This window comes from Bos mutus, chromosome 2 (genome assembly GCF_027580195.1).
Source record: "Bos mutus isolate GX-2022 chromosome 2, NWIPB_WYAK_1.1, whole genome shotgun sequence".
NCBI lineage: Eukaryota > Metazoa > Chordata > Mammalia > Artiodactyla > Bovidae > Bos > Bos mutus.
In genome coordinates this window covers 55,524,553-55,548,079 of record NC_091618.1, presented here as the reverse complement: position 1 = coordinate 55,548,079, position 23,527 = coordinate 55,524,553, and positions in this window count along the sequence as shown.

The following is a 23,527-nucleotide window of genomic DNA, read 5'->3' as shown; positions in this document are numbered from 1 at the left end:
TATATATATGATACATTTGTTTTCTCATGTATATCTCATGTATATGAGACAGACATATAAATGCAAATACATGTATGTGTGTATGTATAAATGTTCCCTACTCATTTTCATTATCAAAGACATTTAAAAAGGTGAATGTGAACGTATGATCTGTCCCTGGGAAATCTACACTTTATTTTGTAATCTAGCCATCTAGGACTGCTAGTGCTATTCAGAATTTGGGAGAAGCCAGCTATCAAGCTTATGCAGTCTGGTTGTTCCCTGACTGTGGAGACAGAACTGTCACTCTTGCTGATGACTACAGAGACAGGGCTTCCCCTTCTTTTGGAAAGTTTACGGTGGGGCTAGGAGGCCAAATTACAGGTACCAACATGTTCTTAGCATTGAAAGAGACCAAAATAATTGTTTGAAATGAGTTCATGTGTGTCAAGCACTTAATGCCTAGAGTGTTCTAAGTACTATGTGCGTGTTTGTGTTAATGATTTTCTCATTGATTTTCTCATGTTAATGATTTTCTCATCATCAGCCAACCTGAAATATGCCCTCTGCTGACAAGGTCCCTCCTTCCCTCCTGAGGTGGTGTCTTTGATTCCTTACAACCCAGGAATTCAGACTTTGAACTCTTGAAGGAGAGAGCTGACTGGTAGCCAAGAATGGTTTTGTTTTCCTCTGTTTCTTGCTTTTTGTTGGGAGAGGCAGCCAGCAGAACTGTTACCTCAGCAAATGGAGCAACAGTTGAGACTAGCACAGTGCTGGGGGCCAAAAGGTGATGATGGCCAAAGCGCTGGTCATGGCGAGGGCAGCAGCGACTGTGGCACAGAGCAGGGCCAGGGACCGAGGCAGGCTGCTGATGGGGCCCCAGAGGAGTGCAGCGCACACAGGGTCATTGTGGGTACCATGTAAGTTTCTCAGGGACTCAAGGAAGTAGATGAGACATCTGGCCACATGGCAAGGGTGGGATGAGGGTTGTAGATGCCAGGGCGTTTGATGACTAGTGGGACAAAGTTGATGAAAACTTGAGATTTTGGATGGAGATGTTTCATAGTCTGCCCCCTCAGTGGTGGCATTATGCCATGTGTTTGTGTGTATATATGGACATCTTTTTGCATGCAGCAGTGGCAATAGGAGATTTAGTTGCCCAGTAAAAAGGAGTCAAACTTCATATTTTGATTAAATAGGCAAATAAGTAAACCCTACTGGGTAATCAACCTGATATATGTTTTTTCCTCTACAGTGGGGTTGCATTTCATATACATACACATATACATTTAATTTATTGGAATTTATCTAAAAGTGCTTGGCTTAGCAAACCAACAGCCTCGACAACAGTAAAAGCAAGATAAAAGTGAGCTGAAGACAAAAGTATTCATTTTAATCGTGCATCCACCATGACACCAACAACTGCTGCTCCCCTGTGCTGTCTTAGCTCTTGTGTGATTCTCAGAGAGCAGCATCTTGCTGCTCTGTGGGATTCTAGCCCTTAAAGACATGGTTTTGTTTTTTGTTTGTTTTTTAATAGAACATGTACTCTAAATGCAAACCAGCTGCCTCATTCAGAACTCAATGAAGAATACCAACTTCTCACTTTTCTTACAAAATCAAACAATATTGAAAATTATGTTCTTCATGTCACTTACGTTAAATGGAATCATTTGGAAGTGATATATATTACCAAGTAGGGCAAGTATACACAACATTATGCATTTGAAATTAAGGGGTTAACAAATTTAGCTGCTACATGGTTTGATTTTACATGCTGAGTTTAGATCCTATCCCTGTATAAAACTTGGCTCCTCTCAATGATTTCTATTACATATATTGAATCACAACAAATGTCTCATTTGTAGGTGCTTTGCACAGAGGGTGTGTCAAAATTTAATGTTTATCATTTTATTTCATATAAAACAACAGTAGATCCTCAAGAGCAAGTGGGTTCAGCATTGGAAAGTGAAGAGGAAGTTTAAATGTAGCATCTAGGGAAGGAAGGGCCAAGGGATGCTAGAAAACATTTTCATATCTCAAAGAGACTAAACAGTCACAAGTAGAGATGTGGCAGAATTGCCACAAGGCCTTGAACTTGCCTATGTAAATTTCCAAACCCAAGTCTGATTTACCTTGTCATATGTGACAATGTGAATATTACAAACTTCTTATATGTGAGCCATTTGTGCCCACCCCCAGCCCTACATTTTAGCCATACTGTGTAATGGAGTGAAGCACCCATTCAGTTCAGTTCAGTCACTCAGTTGTGTCTGACTCTTTGCGACCCCATGGACTGCAGCACATCAGGTTTCCCTGTCCATCACCAACTCCCAGAGCCTAATCAAACTCATGTCCATTGAGTCGGTGATGTCATCCAACCATCTCATCCTCTTGTCGCCCCCTTCTCCTCCCACCTTCAATTTTTCCCAGCGCCCATTGATCCAAAGCAATCTTGTGGCTGTCTCTCTGTAGGACTGAAAGTGCTCTTGATTCTGCTTCTTACCTTCTCTGTCCTCTTTCTGGACTCTTCCTTGGAACTATCAGTTCTTCTGGGGTTTCAGCTTGCCTGGATTTCTTATTCATTGGAGGCAGAAGAGCCTCCTGGGAAGTAAGCTTAAGCTGGGGCTCAGGAGCATCGGCTCTGGACAAGCTGGTGAGACTGCCTGCCACTTGTGTTGTGAAGGGGAGAGCAAGGTGGTGGGAAAGGGTCAGAAACTTCCGGGGAGGAAAGAAACTGAGCACGTGGAATGTGACCTGGAAGAAAGTCTTAGTCATCGGGGTTAAGGTAGGAAGCTCTGAATACAGTGCCATGATTGTTCTCAGAAGGTGTCCTTCAGTGCTGGCAGGTTCCTGGGGAAGGAGAGAGCTGAGGAGATAAGAGGAAGTGCTGCTGCACTAAATTGTTATCACCACCAGGCATTGCTGAGATTCCTCTAGTGAGGGGTCAAACAGATTCCTCTAGCCTGTCCTCAGGCCAAAGGACAGAGAAGTTTTTTATCCTCAGTAGTAATAAATTCAGGGGGCTGCCAACTGGTAGGGTGTTCGTTGATGGGCTCAGGGGTTAGAGGGGGAGCAGGTGCACACCCACAGAAGTGGTGGCCCCTGGGTTGGGGATGGGGTTTGCTGGAACTCTCAGGTGGGAGCTGGAGTGCCTGCATCAGCCCTCCAGTGTGGGTTAAACTCAATATTAACTCCTTGGGTTTTAAGTTTTTCTAGGACTTCAAATTATCTCTTTACATATAGCATGGAATTATATAGCTTTATAAAGAGGAGTTCCAAATGTATTAATGTGAAATAAGTTTATTATGCTCTAAACTTTAGCTGACTCACTGGGAAAAAAAAAAAAAACAACAACCCTGATGTTGGGAAAGATTGGAGGCAAAAGGAGAAGGGAGTGGCGGAGGATAAGTTGGTTAGATAGCATCACCAACTCAGTGGACATGAATCTGGGAAAACTCCAGAAGATAGTGAAGGGCAGGGGAGCCTGGTGTGCTGCAGTCCATAGGGTCACAGAGTTGGACATGACTTAGTGATTGAACAACAACAAAAACTTGTCTTATCTGTGGATGATTCAAGCCTCTTATTATAGGGCACTAGTATGAGATTTTAACTTTCCTGTTGTATATTCTTTAGACTTTGGAATGTTAATACATAAAGCAACTAAGTTTTGAAAACAAAAAAAATACTTTGGAAGATTTTCAAGAATGGTTTGGGAAGAAAGTTTGTGTTCTCAGTTTGTTTTATGTGATTTTCATACAAACCACCTAAAAGCAAAATCAATATGCAAAAAAATCCTAGAGCAGGTACTCTCAGTTTCTCACTAATAAGTATGTTAGGTTGAGTCCCCTGTCCTGCTCATGTACTCTCTCTATATTCTGTTTTCAGATATGGAAATGCTTTTGGTATGCATTTCCAAATGTGGAAATGTCTTGCTATATAATAATTTCCATCTAGTACCCCTCCTACCTCTTACAATTATTCCCCATGCTTCCAGTAGAAGTTCTGTAAAGTTGCATGAACTTTATAGGAAGGAAGAAGAGAAGGTCAATGTACAAGAATGATTGGCTGCTTTTCCTGATCACAGAGGAGGGAGAGAAAAATTCATCAGCAGGCAACGCTCTATCCTCCGTTGTTTAATTCTTACTGCCATCTTCCCTCTTTCAGATTAGTGTCAGAGTTCACCCCAGTTCCAGAGGAGGCTGGCCTGACCATCAGCTGGGCTACGTGGAGGCCTGGTCCTCTTTCACAGCAAGGGACCTTGGGCCCAACTCTGAATTCAGCCACGCGAACACTGCCTGTGAAGCACTGGCAGGTCAGTCTGCTTCCACTGGCTTCTCTTTTCCTTTCTTCCACAGTCACACGCAGAGCCTTGATTCAAGCTTCTAGGAATTAATAAAGGAAGAGACAAACATTAGCCTTACCAAGATTCTAATTAACTTTGATGTGGATTTATGTGTAAAGTTGGATGAGTCACTGATTTTTAATAAATGAGAGAGAAAAATCTTAAAGATTAATGTAATAGCTAGGAACACAGGAGCGAGAACTTTGATGCTTGCTTAATTCTTTTCCCCAACCCACGTCATTTGGAGGAAAAAATATCAAAGAACTTTGCAAAGGGTGGAAGCGGGGAGGAAAGGGGATTATGCAAATTAAAAGTTCACAGGACTAAATCATTACTCTTGTGCAAATGAGCTTCTCCTTCATGTGCTTTTCAGGAGTGTTTTAGGGCTGTATTTACCGAGGATATATTCCTGCGGATAATGAGAAATAGAGGCATGGTAAAAAGAAGAGGGGGGATTATAAGCTAATTGATCATCAAAAATTTCTGTGTGTTATGGAGTTCTAAGTATTGAGTTTCCCCCCTCATGCCAGCTAGTCCAGGCAGCTGTCAGAAACCTAGACCAGTATGGCTACGTTTCCAGCCATCCTTAGAGTGGTCTAGTCTCTTTGTGAGCTTCAGGGCCATTGCTGTCCTGCCCTATCTTTTGCTCTGATTTGAGGACTAGGGCAGAGTGAACATTTCTGACTGCTAACAGAAGCTTCTCATTCTTTGGTGCAAGAGATAAAACCAGTAGCTCTGTGGGTTTCCAAGCCACTCACTTTCCCATCTGATGGAATGTTCCAGTGTTGAATGTCATCAAGGTTAAATAATTTAGCCTAAAACTCTCTGTGGCCTGACAGTAGAAAGCTATAATATATAAAGATATATTTTGAGTTGTTGTAGAGATTAAGTATCCAACTTCTTCCTAAACAGTAAACTGACACAGTGATAGATATGAACAATGCACAAGGCCTTATTGTGTTTGATTAACCTTGACTGTGCGTGCTTCCATGGCTTAGATAGCTGGTTTGAACAAAATTGTCATTTCACAGCCATCCCCCCTAAAGTCATTAATCTTTTATCATTTTATAAAGTAGAAACTTAGTATATATTTACAGATAATGAGGGGACACATGTAGGTTGATATGATTTATTGAAACTTTATTTCACATTTGAGTTCTGTGGACAAATATTTATAAATAACCTCCTGGGATATATTCATCTTTTCTCACCTGTCATGTTTTTGCTTAGAATAAATTCATGAGACTATATGCCACAGAGACTGCTAAGAAATAACTAATAGTGGTAAAGAATTTGAAGGCAGACTTCTGGCTTTATCTCTTATTAGCTGTGCAACTTTGTGTAAGTCCCTTAACAGCCCAATTTCTTCAGCTCAAAGATAGAGATAATACCACTCCATCTTAGAGTTCTGTATTAATAAATAAAATAACATTTGCAATATACACAGGCCAGTGGAGGGCATGTAGGAAAACACTTCCTAGCATAGTTATTATTCCTAGAAATAGAATTGCCAGGTTAAGGGTATGTATATTAAAAATATTGATGCAAATTGCTAAAGTTAATCTTAAAATTTGATTATAAGGTTGCAGGACTCATTAATGAATATATGATAGCAGTAGATAATAGACATGCCCATGAATGCAAGAATCTATTCCTAGTATTCACCTGTTTGTTTCAGACCTGTTCTCACTTCTTCTGACAACAGCATCTTGATTTTCCTTGGGAGAACCACATTTCTTCCATTTTCAATCCATGTAGTTCAGTGCGGTTGACCCCAGCCTGTGTCTTCAGCAGGAAGCAGGAGTGTGGGAGACAGTCCTGGGTAATCAAGACAATGTATCCGCCTGCCACAGGGCCTGGTTCATTAATGGGCACAGGCTGGCCCGATAAGGATCCACCCTAGTATGTTTACTGACACTATTGGGAAAGTGACACCATCTTTTTTGCTGGGGTTGCTAAGGCTGGAGCTGCTGGTGACTATCTTTCCTTCTATCTGGAAAGGATCTGTTGGGGAATAGAGGATGAAGAAATGCGGAGTTGAGCTGTGTTCATATTTGAATACTTGGGTATAACCCTGCCATGTTTTGAGTTACACGAGTCAAAATATCCCCTTTATTACTCAAATTATTTTGTATTGGGTTCTTATTGAAAGGTGATCAAACCTGACAGATCGTATTATGTCCCTCAACATAATATTCTATTTCACATCTGCATTAGAAATAAGCAGAATTTCTTCATGTAAAATGTCTGAAATAGTTACATTCCAGGATATTTCTGAATGATGGTAGGTCACAAGTCAATACGAGTTAACACAGTTCTTGTTTGAAGTTGTCATTGGATTAAGGCCTACACTGGACAAGTTTAGGTTTCCTTCTAAAGCATGACTGCTGCTGCTGCTGCTAAGTCGCTTCAGTCGTGTCCAACTCTGTGCGACCCCATAGACGGAAGCCCACCAGGCTCCCTGTCCCTGGGATTCTCCAGGCAAGAACACTGGAGTGGGTTGCCATTTCCTTTTCCAACGCATAAAAGTGAAAAGTGAAAGGGAAGTCACTCAGTCGTGTCCGACTCTTAGCGACCCCATGGACTACAGCCTACCAGGCTCCTCCATCCATGGGATTTTCCAGGCAAGAGTACTGGAGTGGGGTGCCATTGCCTTCTCCGAAAAGCATGACTGTAGCTATGGATACTTGTTGATCACCTGGTAACTTGCCATGGTTCTATGAAAGTGTGTATGTGTCTGTGAACGTAAACACAGGAAATATTTTTTAAAAGTTGAATAAGTTGTTAAAATGAAAATCTTCAAACTGTATCTATTGGTGTTTATTTCTAAGACTTCTTCGCTATAGGTTTGCCTTGCAAAACATAAGCACTGTCTATATTTGACTTTTTCATTTGTCCACAGTGAGTGTACAAAGGCTGAAATGGAGACCCTTCTTGAGGGGTTACAGAAAGCGAAACCAAACAGAACATAAAGACCAAACTTGGAGAACTTTGACCACTAGTCCAGAGCGTTTGCACTTCATTCTTTGTGTCATGCTGCTACTGCTGCTGCTAAATCACTTCAGTCATGTCCGACTCTGTGCGACACCATGGACTGCAGCCTTCCAGGCTCCTCCATCCATGGGATTTTCCAGGCAAGAACATTGGAGTGGGGTGCCACTGCCTTCTCCGATGTTTAGAGGGAAGTATGAAAAGTAACTTTAAGAGCAATAATCTTTATCCATAGCTTGTGACTCTATTAGCTCATCTAAAGAAAGAATGGCTCATTAGAAAGGGGGTTATTTGGTAATAAAATAAATAAAATGGTGACCCATGAAGACAAAGTTTGGCAGTGTCCAAAAAGCATTGTTTGGAATGGTCTGAGGCCTAAGGCAGTCTGATGAGATTGGCAGCTGTGATCCCAGCCTGTTGATGGATGGATGTACCAGCCTATTTTAACCTTATGGCACTTCATAATTTGTTCTAATTTTATGCTCACCAAATCAATTTTCTAAATATATTTTGGCTCCCCATATGGTTTCTATGCCAGGAGAAAAATTCCTTTTGAGTAGCAGATCTTTTTTCATTGTCTGTCATTAAATTGATATTCTGGGCAAGAAGCACACATGTCAATTATGGGTCTCCACAGTGTTGAGTCATCACCCTCATGAACTGTGCAACCCCGAGGCACAGGGAAAACTGGTTTTCCCCATCTGTGAGGCTGAGGGCCATTCTCTGCCTGGTGGTGAGCTGCTGGGTCAAAGCCTCACAGTGGGGAGGTAGCTGACCTTCCCCTTGGTATGTTTTGACATTTCTATCATCTCTTCTCAAGCGTATATATTCCCTGACCCAGAACACACAAGGCAACAGAAAATCAACAACAAGGCCTGAAATCTACTAGGTGATCTGTCACAGGCTGGAAGAATTAGTAGCTGGGACATTTTTCTACTTGGGGAATTTTAAGGCAACATCCATATCCTATTTACTTTTAGCTTTGCATGTGTATGTGTGTATGGGGTGTGTATGTGGCATGTAAGTGTGTTTGTGTATGTGTGTGAGAGAGAGAGATCATAAAAGTTATGCTTAATCATTATGGAAAAAATGAGGAAACAAAGATGCATAAAACAAATTAATGCCCCTACCCACAGACAACCATGGTTTGCATTCTGGCATAGTTCTACCTAGGCGATTTCTTTTTACTTTAAATTATATGCAATTTAAAAACCTTCCTTATGTGGTTCCCAATTCCACTATAGATTAGAAGCAGCAATTGAAAGAAATGGAGGAGAAAGAAAAGTCGTAAAAAGTAGATACAATTTGTTCAAGTGTGTAGTGCTCTGGATCATTTCATGGACTGTAATGCACAGTTCAGTAATTCCTGGGATCAGTCCCTGTATTGTAATTGGTACAATAATAAATTTTCAACATCATGACCTCAAATCATCATTAAATGGTTAATTTATGTTCAGTATCAGTTCAGTTCAGTTCAGTCGCTTAGTCGTGTCCAACTCTTTGCGACCCCATGAATCGCAGCATGCCAGGCCTCCCTGTCCATCACCATCTCCCAGATGTTCAGTATACTTCTGTTAATAGTAGCAGATATAAAGAATATACTTTTGAACTATGTCATTCAAGTCAGTTAATATGTATAAGGAGTATAGTAAACCTGTAGCTGTCTGGAAACTTGACTATACCCATAGAATTCTTATTTTACTATGGGTTCCAAATAGACAAGATGTAGCTAAAACTCTTGACTGACTCCCTGGCATCCATTCTACCCTTCTCCCATTGTTGGCAGCCACCTCTCTTGGAGGGACTGACTTACCGCTTGCTCCAGAGAAAGGCTGTGCTTCGCCTAAGCTAATCATAATAATCATTGGAAAAAACCCTGATGCTGGTAAAGATTGAAGGCAGGAGGAGAAGGGGACGACAGAGGATGAGATGGTTGGATGGTATCACTGACTTGATGGACATGAGTTTGAGCAGGCTCTGGGAGTTGGTGATGGACAGGGAAGCCTGGCGTGCTGCAGTCCATGGGGTCACAGAGTCAGACATGATTGAGTGACTTAACTGAACTGAACAGAATCATGATAATCACATCCCTTTGCCCCAGTAACTGATTCAGGAAGGAGCCTGGAGCTATGGCCTAACCAACAGCTCAAAGCATTTCTCTGGCCACAGTGACCATTCAGAGGTAGATGCTGACCCTGTTCATCAGTCAGGATAAAGCTGCTTACTTTTGTTTAGTGCCTATGGAAGAGAGGTTATCTTCTCCTGTAATCTGAGATGTACACTTGAGTCCTGGGACTGCTGCAACTATTTGTTACCATGAGAAAGTCCACCTGAGGATTTTCCAGCAAGAGGGATGATTTATTGTACATGTGTTACACTCAGCCACAACTGAGAACAGGGCTGGTGCAGAATGTCACAGGACCAAGACAGCCTGTTTTGGTATGAGCAAGGTGGAGCTGTCACTGTGGCTGACAACAGAATGGCCATGGAAGCTCTAGATGCACTGAAGATTCAGGCCATATCATGCGGTCTCACAACTTGTGCGAGTTTGCCCAGCCTCCTGTCTTCAATATTTCTACTCAAGTCCCAGTGGGTGTACAAGATAGTGATTTACTTGGACCTCTGACTCATCTTCCCCTACCCCTCTTTGGGCTTCAGCCTGCACATTTGCTTCTTCCACTTGGCTCTCATGGTGTGGAGGTTTCTAAGAAGAGTGTGCTAAGGCCAATAGCCTGTTTGAGTATTAATGTAGCCTGTGGAGCAAGCCAGAATTGAGGCGGAGAGAGAAGAGAAGCCAGAATCCTGAAATTCGCTCTACACCTGGGCTTGAATAAATGATTTTCATTTATATTTAAGTTATTTTGATTTGCATATTCACTACTGTGCCTTGTTGGAGGTGAAGGTAGGCCATCGACACATAAATGTCAAGAAATTCTGTTAAGGGCATGCATCTGATGTTTCAGACATGAGTCAGGGTGAGGCTTGAGTCACAGTGAGGAAGAAGATAGCATGCCATATAGGGACTGCTCAATAACTTAATATTGGTTGAATGTGGTGGAGTAAGTCAGAATGGGTCAGGACTCACCAGGAGTAAAGATAGAGTGGAGGTCAGAAGACTCAAATTCCACTGAGCAGAAAGAGGAAAAACTAGAATTAGTGAAGGAGCCACTGAAGAGCTAGGGAGAGAGACAGCATGTTGTCTATCATTGTGCTTAATGAGAAAAAAATTTCCATTAAGAGCTGGTGATCTACAATGTCAGATGTTTCAGAGATAGCAAGATAATCAATGGGCAAGGTGACCTTAGTGATTTGGAGGTAATTGGTGACTTGGTGAGATGCACTGAAACAAATAGTAAGTGACTTTGAATTTTATTAGATTTGGGCTAAGTATAGTGCCAACAAAGTTTCCCAGAGACACAGGCCCAACAAAGTATAGAGTCATCATGGGAATAGATACCAAATGGATTTTCTTTGGTTCTACTTCTATTTTCTTTGTAGGAAAATCCAGAGATTTAATTCTTTTTACATTTCTAAGGGACCCCAGAGTGTTTTTTGTGTGTTTATTACAAACCACTGGTTGCTAAATGTTCACCATTTTCTTCTTGTGCTCTTCTGGCTCTCTGAGGGGACAGATGATATTGGCAAATGCACTGGCAGGGAAGAGAAGACACTTCTAGAAGATTAGCCTGCCACCAACCACTTTCCACAGCTTGTGGCATTCACTCTGTGGGTTTCACTACCATCAGGGTGTTGCTACTTCTCAACCCTGGGGCTCAGAAATCTCATTTTGCCAGTACCCCGAGACAGTGCCATTAACCTGGCTCTGAGAATCTTGTCTCCTATGCATGAATTTGTCAAATTTTAGGAAGCATTGTAACTGTCAAGAAATAAAAATGCCTGGATTGGCAGAAGACTGATGAGCAAGGACTGCAAATATTAGAAGTGATTTGATTCAAGAAATGTACCGCAGCTGGAACAGATTGAAGTACACTGGGGATGATGTTGCCAGAAATTCAGAATTGTAGTGTTCAGTCAGAATTCCTTTTCCTCTATGTTTCTTCCTCTGGGATCCTGTCCCCTCCTACCCCCCACTTATGTGGTTGATCAACTTCTATTCATGTGGTTTTCTTTCAAACATGAGCCTGATATACTTGATTAGGATTCTACTTACAATCAAATGCCAATTCTGCCTCCTTGAGACTGTTCTGTCACCTTGATTGGCATTTTAAGTGTTCACAAACATTCCCTTCATACATTTTTAAAGACAGTCTTTGATGTTTATTCCATAGTTGAAAATGTGTATTCAGTGACTTTGATATTTTCTAGTTTGTTCATTCATTCATTTCTCATCCATTTATTCACTCATTCATTCTATAAATGTCCAATGTATGCCTACTATGTGTCAGGTATTGTGTTGGATGTTGGGATAATAATGACATGTATTACAGGCACTATTTGGCCCTTCTTAGCTTCTGACGAGGAGTTCTACCTAAAACTGCTTTTGCTGAGTCCCATAAGTTTTGATATGTTATGTTTCCATTTTCTTTTGTTTCAAGATTTTTTAAATTTCCTCTTTGACACCTTGGTTGTTGGAGTATGCTGTTTAATTTCCACATATTTGTGAAATTTTTCAGTATTTCTTTTATTACTAATTTTTAGTTTCATACCATTGTGGTCAGAAAATATACTCAGCATGAGGATAGCCTTTGTAAGTTTGCTAAGGTTTGTTTAGTGTCCTAATATATGATCTGTCCTGGAGAATGTTCAGTATGTGCTTGAGAAGAGTGTGTATTCTGGTACTATTGGGTGGAAAGTTCTGTACCTGTCTGTTAGGTTCATTTGGTTTAAAGTATAGTTCATGTGCAATATTTTCTTACTGATTTTCTGTGTGGATGATGTATCCATAGTTGAAAATGAGGTAGTGGAGTCCCCTACTCTTATTGTATTGTTTTCCATTACTGCCTTTAGATATTTTAGATATTTATTCAATATATTTAGGTAATCTGACATGGACAGGGAGGCCTGGTATGCTGCAGTTCATGGGGTCGCAAAGAGTTGGACACAACTGAGTGACTGAACTCACTGAACTGACATTGGTTCCATATATATTTCTATCAGTTCAGTTCAGTTCAGTCACTTAGTCGTGTCCGACTCTTTGCTACCCCATGAATTGCAGCACGCCAGGCCTCCCTGTCCATCACCAACTCCTGGAGTTCACTCAAACTCAAGTCCATCAAGTCGGTTATGCCATCCAACCATCTCATCCTCTGTTGTCCCCTTCTCCTCCTGCCTCCAATCCCTCCCAGCATCAGAGGCTTTTCCAATGAGTCAATTCTTCACATGAGGTGGCCAAAATATTGGGAGTTTCAGCTTTAGCAAGAGTCCTTCCAAAGAACATCCAAGACTGATCTCCTTTAGAATGGACTTGTTGGATCTCCTTGCAGACCAAGAGACTCTAAAGAGTCTTCTCCAACACCACAGTTCAAAAGCATCAATTCTTCAGCCCTGAGCTTTCTTCACAGTCCAACTCTCACATCCATACATGACCACTGGAAAAACCATAGCCTTGATTAGATGGACCTTTGTTGGCAAAGAAATGTCTCTGCTTTTGAATATGCTATCTAGGTTGGTCGTAACTTTCCTTCCAAGGAGTAAGTGTCTTTTAATTTCATGGCTGCAGTCACCATCTGCAGTGATTTTGGAGCCCAAAAAAATAAAGCCTGAAAACTGTTTCCACTGTTTCCCCATCTGTTTCCCATGAAGTGATGGGACCAAATGCCATGATCTTCGTTTTCTGAATGTTGAGCTTTAAGCCAACTTTTTCACTCTCCTCTTTCACTTTCATCACGAGGCTTTTTAGTTCCTCTTCACTTTCTGCCATAAGGGTGGTGTCCTGAGGTTATTGATATTTCTCCCAGCAATCTTGATTCCAGCTTGTGCTTCTTCCAGCCCAGTGTTTCTCATGATGTACTCTGCATATAAGTTAAATAAGCAGGATGACAATATACAGCCTTGACGTACTCCTTTTCCTATTTCGAACCAGTCTGTTGTTCCATGTCCCATTCTAACTGTTGCTTCCTGACCTGCATACAAATTTCTCAAGAGGCAAGTCAGGTGGTCTGGTATTCCCATCTCTTTCAGAATTTTCCACAGTTTATTGTGATCCACACAGTCAAAGGCTTTGGCATAGTCAATAAAGCAGAAATAAATGTTTTTCTGGAACTCTCTTGCTTTTTCTATGATCCAGCGGATGTTGGCAATTTGATCTCTGGTTCCTCTGCCTTTTCTAAAACCAGCTTGAGCATCTGGAAGTTCATGGTTCACGTATTGCTGAAGCCTGGCTTGGAGAATTTTGAACATTAATTTACTAGCGTGTGAGATGAGTGCAATTATGCAGTAGTTTGAGCATTCTTTGGCATTGCCTTTCTTTGGGATTGGAATGAAAAGTGACCTTTTTCAGTCCTGTGGCCACTGCTCAGTTTTCCAAATTTGCTGGCATATTGAAGTGTAGCACTTTCACACCATCATCTTTCAGGATTTGAAATAGCTCAACTGGAATTCCATCACCTCCACTAGCTTTGTTTGTAGTGATGCTTTCTAAGGCCCACTTGACTTCACATTCCAGGATCTCTGGCTCTAGGTGAGTGATCATACCATCGTGATTATCTGGGTCGTGAAGATCTTTTTTGTACAGTTCTTCTGTGTATTCTTGCCCCTTCTTCTTAATATCTTCTGCTCCTGTAGGTCCATACCATTTCTATAGTTTATTATAATACATTTTGATGAAATAACCCCTTATCATTATATTATAACTCTCTTTTCTATTGTTACAGTTTTTGACTTAAAGTCTGTTTTATCTAAGTATAGCTTTTGCTATATTCACTCTCTTTTGGTTTCTATTTGCATGGAATATCTTTTTCCATCCCTTTACTTTGAGCCTGTATGTGTCCTTAATGCTGAAGTGCTGAAGTGAGCCTCTTGTAGGCAGCAGTTTGTTTTTAATTCATATAGCCACACTATGCCTTTTGATTAGATACTTTAGTTTACTTTTAAATTTTTGATAAGTGAGGAGTTGCTTATGACATCTTGTTAATTTTTTTCTGACCGTTTTTAATTCCTTTGTTCCTTTCTTCCTATCCTTCTGTCTTCCAATGTGAATTGAATATTTTCCAGAGTTGTATACTATGGTTCCCTTCTCTTTATCTTGTTTGTATCAACTATAGGTTTTTGTTTTGTGGTTACTCTGAGGTTTACATCTTACAAGTATAATAGTCTGTTTAATGTTTTTGATGTCACAATTTACGTGTTCTTATGTTGTGTACCTATTGAGAAATTATTGTCATTAAAGCTATTTTTAATACTTCTGTCCTCTATATTAGAGTTAAGTGATTAGCATACCACCATATTACAGTACTGAAGTATTCTATATATTTACCATTACCAGTGTGTTTTATATGTTCCTATGTTTTCATGTTGCTAATTAGCATCCTTTCATTACAACTTGAAGAACTCCTTTCAACATTTCTTGTAAGGCAAGTCTAGTGTGATGAACTCCCTCAGCTTTTGTTTGGAAGCTTTTATCTCTCATTCTAAAGGACAGTGCTTTCTGGGTAAGGTGTTCTTAGTTGGAATTATTTTCTTCTAGCACTTTAAATATATCACTTCACTCTTTCCTGACCTGTAAGTTTCTGCTGAGAAATTTGTTCATAGACTTATGGGGGTTCTCTTATAAGTGACAAGTTTCTTTTCTCATGCTGGTTTCAAAGTTCTCTCTTTGTCTTTTATTTTAGACAGTTTTATTATAATGTTTCTTGGAGGAAATCATTTGGGGTTTACGTTTTGGGAGAATTTACGAGCTTTAAGAACTTGTATGTCCAGATCTTGCCCCAGTTTTGGGAAGTTCTCAGCCATTATTTTTTAAAATAGCTTTCTGTCCTTTCTCTCTCTTTTTCCACTGACATGTCAGTAATGCATAGATTATTGCGTTCCATAGGTCCCATAGACTTTTTTCATTTCTTTTCATTCTTTTTCCTCTTTCCTCATCTGACTGGCAAATTTCAAATGATAATTTCAAATGGACAATTGTTAAATGTTTACCTCTGTTCATTTATAGCTCTCTGAGTATCTTTACAGCCATTAAAAAAAAAAATCTTTTGTCAGGAAATTAATATATCTCCATTGGGGGAGGGGTCAGTTACTAGAAGCTTACTGGGTTCCTGTGGTGGTGTCATGTTTACCTAGTTCTTCAAGATCCCCATAGCCTTGCATAGGTATTTGCACATTTGAAGAAGCAGTCACATCTTTAGGACTTTATAGACTAACTTTGGTATGGAAAGAACTTAACCTCAGGGTGGGTGCATGCTGGAGCATGCTGTAAACTGGGGCCTAGTGGTACAGACTGCCACATGTGGGTGCTTGTGGTGATTCTGGGTCAGTGGGAGCTGTAATGTCTTGGCTTAGTATGCTGGGGTCCATGGCATTGACAACTGTGTGGTCCTTGGCAAGCACTACAGGAGTTCTGCAGTGGCTGTAAGGCCCATTGGGGTCTTTAGCAGGGCCTCCAGTTATCAGGGCAGGGCGTCAGTGGTGGTCAGTGGAGTTCTACAGTGGCTGAAAGGCCCACTGGGGTCTTTAGCAGGGCCTCCAGTTATCAGGGCAGGGCGTCAGTGGTGGTCAGTGGAGTTCTACAGTGGCTATAAGGCCCACTGGGGTCTTTAGCAGGGCCGCCAGTTATCAGGGCAGGGCATCAGTGGTGGTCAGCACTGGTGGTATGCATATATGTGACCATGGGGGCTCACTTCAGCCCGTATAGTGGTAGGGGCTGGATGCAGACATATACATAGTAGTCAGGGCCAGGGCCAGTAGTGAGTGCTGGTGCTAACTGTGCGTATGCTAGTAGCTGTGGGGGCCATGGTGGCCAGTGTGCTCTCATATGGCTGTAGGTATCCCCATGGGTATGCATACAGTAGTGAAGGCCTGTGATGGGAGTTGGGCCGGGGCATGCAGGTACACAGCCAGAGGGGTTAGCTATAGGTGAGCCAGCAGGGCAGGCCAGCAACAGAAGACTGTGGCCAGGTCTGGGCCCACAATCAGAGTTGGGGACCCTGGCTGTCAGTGTGTACTCCTGTGGCTTCAGGGTCTCCCATGGGCATGTGTGTGGCACTGGAGACTGGTGACAGGAATTGGGCCAGGTCTTGCAGGTGCACAGCTTGTGGCGGGGTGGGGGAGGGTAGTACCAAAGCAATGCTGTTGTAGGGGGCAATGGCTGGTGTCTAGGCTGGTGTCTCACACTCACACAGCAGCAGAGACCAGTGTGGCTACCAGTACAGAGCCCAGCTCTGTTGGGGAAGGGAGAGGGAAGGGCTGGAGAGAGAGCAGGGAGAGAGCTGGTGTCTGCAAGTGGAAAAACCTGTTGGGGAACCTCAGTGATGATGTATGTGGGGGTCCTGTGCAGCCTTAAGCCCTGGTTTCTTCAGCAGTGAAAGCTGCTGGGGTTTTCTGCAGAACCGGCTGCTGGAAACCTGCTCTGCATGGTTGCCTTCTGCTTCATGGATCCCACTGCATGTCTGATTCTTTTAGCCTCTGCTCTTCTTCCTTATTTCTAGCTGTCTCTAGCTGTTTCAGTCTTCCCTAGTAGCTCAGTTGGTAAAGAATCCGTCTGCAATGCAGGAGACCCTGGTTTGATTCCCGGGTTGGGAAGATCCGCTGGAGAAGGGATAGGCTACCCACTCCAGTATTCTTGGGCTTCCCTGGTGGCTCAGCTGGTAAAGAATCTGCCTGCAGTGTGGGAGACCTGGGTTTGATCCCTGGATTGGGAAGATCCCTTGGAGAAGGGAATGGCTACCCACTCCAGTATTCTGGCCTGGAGAATTCCATGAACTATATAGTGAGGTTGCAAAGAGTCAGACACGACTGAGTGACTTTCACTTTCACTTTCTAGATATCTTAGCTTTGTTAGGCTGTAGCTGAAGTGAGACCTAAGAGGGTCTTACAAGACCCTCTTACAAGAGAGGGAAGTCTGCAGAAGCCGGTCATTCACCTTGTTCCTGCTTTCCTGGTGGGAGGCACTCTTTTGAGCCAGGGAGTTCCCTCTTGGTGCTCCGCAGCGTAGGCCCAGAGAATGGGATGATACAGGGAAAATGAAACTATTCTTTCTTCCTCTTGTGTGTGTGGTTATTCTCAGAAGATATTTTGTCCCAGTGTGTTGCTGGAGTTTCTTCAGTGGACTTCCAAGCTCCCCCAGGGCTATTTTTGTTAATAGATAGTTGTTTAATTGTTGATCTTTGTTAGGGGGGTGGAAGCTGGGGTCTCCTACTCAACTGTGATGGTGACATCACCTGCTTTCTCACTCTTTTCTTGTAGCCGTTATTTTTTAGGACTCACCACCCTCACCCCTACCACTAAAATGACAACCCACTCCAATATTCTTGCCTGCAGAATCCCATGGACAGAGGAGCCTGGCGGGCTACAGTCCACGGGGTCGCAAAGAGTTGGACACGACTGAGCGATTTCATTGCTACTGCTACTCTCCCCTTAGAATGAGTTTTTTCCTAAAGAAATTCTTTTTTTTTTTTTCTGCTGCAAATAGACTCCTGATTTACCTATTCCACAATCCCTCCAGGTGTATGAAGACACACTAAATCTCTCAGTAAGCAAACCTACCTTAGGGTAGGTTGATAAAACAGATTATGTACCTTTGATAGATTGATTAAACTCTATCACCTACACACACACACAGATATACACACACACACACACACACTCACTCACATATATGGAACAGTAATCCAGGGCCTAGTGAAGGAACTTGCATAATGAGAAGGAAGGACTACTAGACGGAGGGGATAAAAAAGGGAGGAAAATGAAAGGGGAGGAAAAAAAAAAGGGAGAATGGAATAGAATTAGTTCTAGTGCAGATTTAAGAAATTGAGTACATTATAAATACTTAATAATTTAAAATAGGAATGGATGGAAGTAAATTTTAGTGATTCTGATACATTTTTTAGAGTTCATTTCAGTTCAGTTGTGTCCGACTCTTTGCGACCCCATGAATCGCAGCATGCCAGGCCTCCCTGTCCATCACCAACTCCCAGAGTTCACTCAAACTCATGTCCATCAAGTTGCTGATGCCATCCAACCATCTCATCTTCTGTCGTCCCCTTCTCCTCCTGCCCCCAATCCCTCCCAGCATCAGAGTCTTTTCCAATGAGTCAACTCTTTGCATGAGGTGGTCAAAGTATTGGAGTTTCAGCTTTAGCATCAGTCCTTCCAATGAACACCCAGGACTGATCTCCTTCAGAATGGAGTGGTTGTATCTCCTTGCAGTCCAAGGGACTCTTGAGAGTCTTCTCCAACACCACAGTTCAAAAGCATCAATGCTTTGGCGCTCAGCCTTCTTCACAGTCCAACTCTTGCATCCATACATGACCACTGGAAAAACCATAGCCTTGACTAGACTGATGTTTGTTGGCAAAGTAATGTCTCTGCTTTTGAATATGCTATCTAGGTTGGTTATAACTTTTCTTCCAAGGAGTAAGCGTCTTTTAATTTCATGGCTGCAGTCACCATCTGCAGTGATTTTGGAGCCCAAAAAATAAAGTCTGACACTGTTTCCACTGTTTCTCCATCTATTTCCCATGAAGTGATGGGACCAAATGCCATGATCTTCGTTTTCTGAATGTTGAGCTTTAAGCCAACTCTTTCACTCTCCTCTTTCACTTTCATCAAGAGGCTTTTTAGTTCCTTTTCACTTTCTGCCATAAGGGTGGTGTCATCTGCATATCTGAGGTTATTGATATTTCTCCCAGCAATCTTGATTCCAGCTTGTGCTTCTTCCAGCCCAGCCTTTCTCATCATGTACTCTGCAAATAAGTTAAATATTTTTTAAAGTACATGTTATATAATCTAGAACTTATAAAGAGAAACAAGGTTATGATTGCCAAGATACAATGTAACTAGAATACGTAGCATAATATTTAAGGCAAAATCCTGAAATACATCTACACATTTACTTCTTGTTTCCAGAGATAGAAATATCATTTCTTTGGAAATTTCAGGTTATGTCAGATTCATATGAACCACTTGTGAAATTCATGTGAGAAAATAAGAGTATAGAAAGTGCTTATCCAGAAAGAAGGCTGCAGCATCAGCTGGAAAGTTAGTCCGTGACAGGCTTTCCACATCAATGAGAGGCAGAGCCCCATGCTGTGAGAGGCTGAGGCCCCTGCTGGGAAATGCTGTCTGCACATTTGCTGGATTTCTTATGTTGCTGGGCTCTTTGTATTGTGTAAGTCAGAAGCAGCAGAATATGTGAAATGAGGACAGGTATATTAAAGATCTCTTGTAGCTTTGGGTTGCATGCATTTAAACTACTTAGAAACAGTAGCTCCAGGTTCATGCCTTCTGTCCTTTATATGTGTTTAATATAAAGCATATCTTTGCTTTGTAAAATGATAACCAGAAGACTGATTTTTATGTTCAGAAAAAAAAGATGTGGCAGACATTGTTATCAGGTGTCTTATGTGTGTGACAGTGTCCCTTAGCTGTAAAGGACCAGGTTATTTCTTCCAGAGCTGAAATCTTTACTGTAAGTTTAACCACATATCTCTAAGCAAAGAGGGGCTTCCCCAGTGTCTCAGTGTTAAAGAATCTGCCTGCAGTGCAGGAGACATGGGTTTAATCTCTGGGTCAGGAAGATCCCCTGGAGGAGGGATGGCAACCCACTCCAGTATTCTTGCCTAGAAAATTCTATGAGCAGAGGACCCTGGTGGGCTACAGTCCATGGGGTCACAAAGAGTCAGACATGACTGAGTGCCTGAACACACACACAATCTAAGCAGAGACCTTCTTGTTCAGCTGTAGAGACAAAAGAGTTTGCAAAGAAAATGATGTGTGTGGACGGCCCATCTGAGCTCTCTCTAAGGAGAAAGGGGCTTGGTCATCTCCCACTATGTCTTTCCCCTACCTCAAGACTTTGATCCAGATAAAGTTAAATGAGGATGAAGAAGGGAGAAAACAGAAATGGTTTGATAACAATGGAATCATGCTCTATGTTTACTTCCAAAATAATTTTTTAAAATGTATTAGTTATGACGTCTCTTTCAGTTACATGGAATAAAAATTAAAGTTGAATTGTCTTAAAGGAAAATAAATGTATTGACTCCAAGATACATGATCAGGCAAGGCTGGATCCTGGTGTACAAGGACTGTTGTCAGACACCTGATTCATTCCATCCCTTGTCTTGTCTTTTCCTTGGTTTTGACTTTGTTCTTAGGCTCTTTCCAAACAACTGGAGCTTTACATTCTATCACCTCAACAAACCTAGCAGAGTGTCTCTTTTTCCTTACAGATACAGAAACAGTTCTCCAGTTGATGATACTCATTGGTCTAGGTCAGGTCGTATATCTAGTCCTGAACCCAACATTTGCTCTGGTGGATAGAACCTGGGCCATGTGCCCACTCTGTCTCCTCAGTCTGATTAGGCTCGATGCCACCCACGCCAATGATCTAAGAGTAAGAGAGGGATGCCTCTGCAAACTGTATGAAAGAAAAAACCCAGATAACTTAAACAAATGGAAAGATATTCTTTGCTCTTGGATGGAATAGCTTAACCTCATAGAAATGTCAGCTCTCTCAAGTTAGTATGTAAGTTTAAGGCAAAACCAATAAAGATGCCAATGAACTTTTCCCCTAGAGCTAAACAAATTGAATCTAAAGATAATTTGAAAAATAAACAAGTGAGAACAACTAGGCAAACCCTAAAATGAAAAGCAATGAAAGAAATTATACTTTAATACCCCATTAAACTTTTGAGTATTGCCTATTATAAACAACACAGCCAAGTATATTTTCTTCTTGTGCATATGTGCAAAGTTTTTCTTTAAGATATCTCCTTAGGAGAGAAATTAGTAGGTTTAGGGCATGTACATTTACTAAATTAATTCTTAAAATTTTGTTTTTCAGTTCTAAAGGTTTAAAAAATTAGCTATAGTGGGCTTCCCTGGTGGCTCAGATGGTAAAGAATCTGCCTGTAATGTAGAAGACCCATGTTCAATCCCTGGGTCGGGAAGATGCCCTGGAGAAGGGAATGGGTACCACTCCAGTATTCTTGCCTGGAGAATTTCGTGGACAGAGGAGCCTGGCAGGCTATAGTTCATGGGGCTGTAGAGTTGGACACAACTAAGCAACTAAAATAGTGTGACATACATATTTCTGTATAAATGTTTTACAGTTACAATTTCTATAGTTATTGGAAATACTGAGAATAATAGAACCCACCCCATGGAATGAGAGTTAATTGAAAGTAGAGTTTACTCAACAACGAATATTGTAATTACATTAGAGAAAAATCTAAAACAGGCTAATGGTGTTAACTGAATCTCCAATCTCTCTTCAGCAAGGAAGTCACATAACTCTTGACAAACCCCTGTCTTCTTAGTTCTTTGTGGCCTCTGATTTTTATTTTGGTTCTTCTGTTTGAATTGATTAGTCCCTTGTATCAGTAACTTTATTACTTAAGAGTCCTCAGACTGAGTTTTTAAAAATTCACACTTGACTGAATTTTCTGTCTCAAGCATCTAACACAGTGCTTGGCAAATAGAAGACCTTCTGTTCAACCAAAGTCTTTGTCAATTATAGTTTATAGCTCTAACTATCCCTGACCTTATTTGCATAGCTCCATGCAAAGTTCCATACTGGAACTTCTAATGCATGTTTGGAAATAGTATAGCCAGATGGTCCCAACAAGAATACTAAGATCACTTGAGAAAAAAAGAAATTGACCACAAACCCAAATTGCACATGCCATGAGGAGCAGTTTGTTGCTGACAATCTATATTACATCTTGTGCTTTACATTAGATAGGTTTTAATCAAATATTTACTTTGTAAAAACACATTTTGTTTCAAACAAGTAGGTAATATGTCCCAAGATGACAATTTTTTTTGAGCCAACACTTAATCTGCTGTTAATTGGTCCATATATTAATCACGACTACTGCTGATTTTATAAAGGAACTTCTCTGTTGTGTACTCCAGAACATTTATTTTTTCTTGAGAATTATGCAAACTAGAAATTTATAGCTGAATTTATATTTACCAGTGAATCGTAATGTTCACATGTCTTTATATGTCTATTATTTATCCATTAGTGATAGTGATAGTGAAGTCGCTCAGTCGTGTCCGACTCTTTGCGACCCCATGGACAGTAGCCAACCAGGCTTCTCCGTCCATGGGATTTTCCAGACAAGAATACTGGAGTGGGTTGCCATTTCCTTCTCCAGGGGATCTTCCTGACCCAAGGATCGAACCCAGGTCTCTCGCATTGTAGGCAGATGCTTTACCATCTGAGCCACTTTATCCATGAATGTATAACAAATTAGTCCAAACCTTAGTGGCTTTAAATGATATTTATTATCACTCAGAGCATTTGTTATTTTTGCCAGTCAGGAATTCAGAAGTGTTTTGGCTGGATGGTTCTGGCTCAGGGATTCTAATGAAGTTGAGCCAGTTTCTAACTGGGTAGCAACCATATGAAGACCTAACTGAGGCCGGAAGATGCAGCTGGCTCCAATCTTGGAGCAATCAAGATGCTCCAATCAGGTTGGCTCACTCACCTGATTGGCAAGTTGATACTGGCTGTTGGCTTCTTGTCTAGTTTCTTAGCTTCTTGTCCAAGAAACTACTTGAGTGATGGCCTGCGCAATCACGATCCCCTGTAGCAAGAATAATAGAGTCTCTGTGTGGAATTTTTCTTACTGTGGGATTCTCTTTCTCTCGACTCTTCTCTGATGGCACTAACCATTTATAATTGATTTCTAGGTTTTATAATTTATTAGATGTTGCAAAATGGTAACATTCTATTACTGTTTTATCCCTTTTTAATTTACTAGCTAGCTGCAAAAGAGAAACATCTTTCATCTACTATTGGGTTACCCAGTGATTTGGTTAAGAGAGAAATCAAGAAAAATCTCAAACAATCTAATCTTACACCTGAAAGAACTAGGAAAAGAAGAAGAAAAGAGTCCAAGTTAGTAGAAGGATATAATAAAGTTCAGAGTGAAAATAAATGATACAGACACACACACACACACAAAAGCAAACCAGAAAAACAATAGAAAAGAGCAACAGTTGGTTCTTTGAAAAGGTAAAGTTTGTAAGCCTTTAGCTAGACTCAGGAAGAAGAAAAGAAAGTTCAACTAAATAAAATCAGAA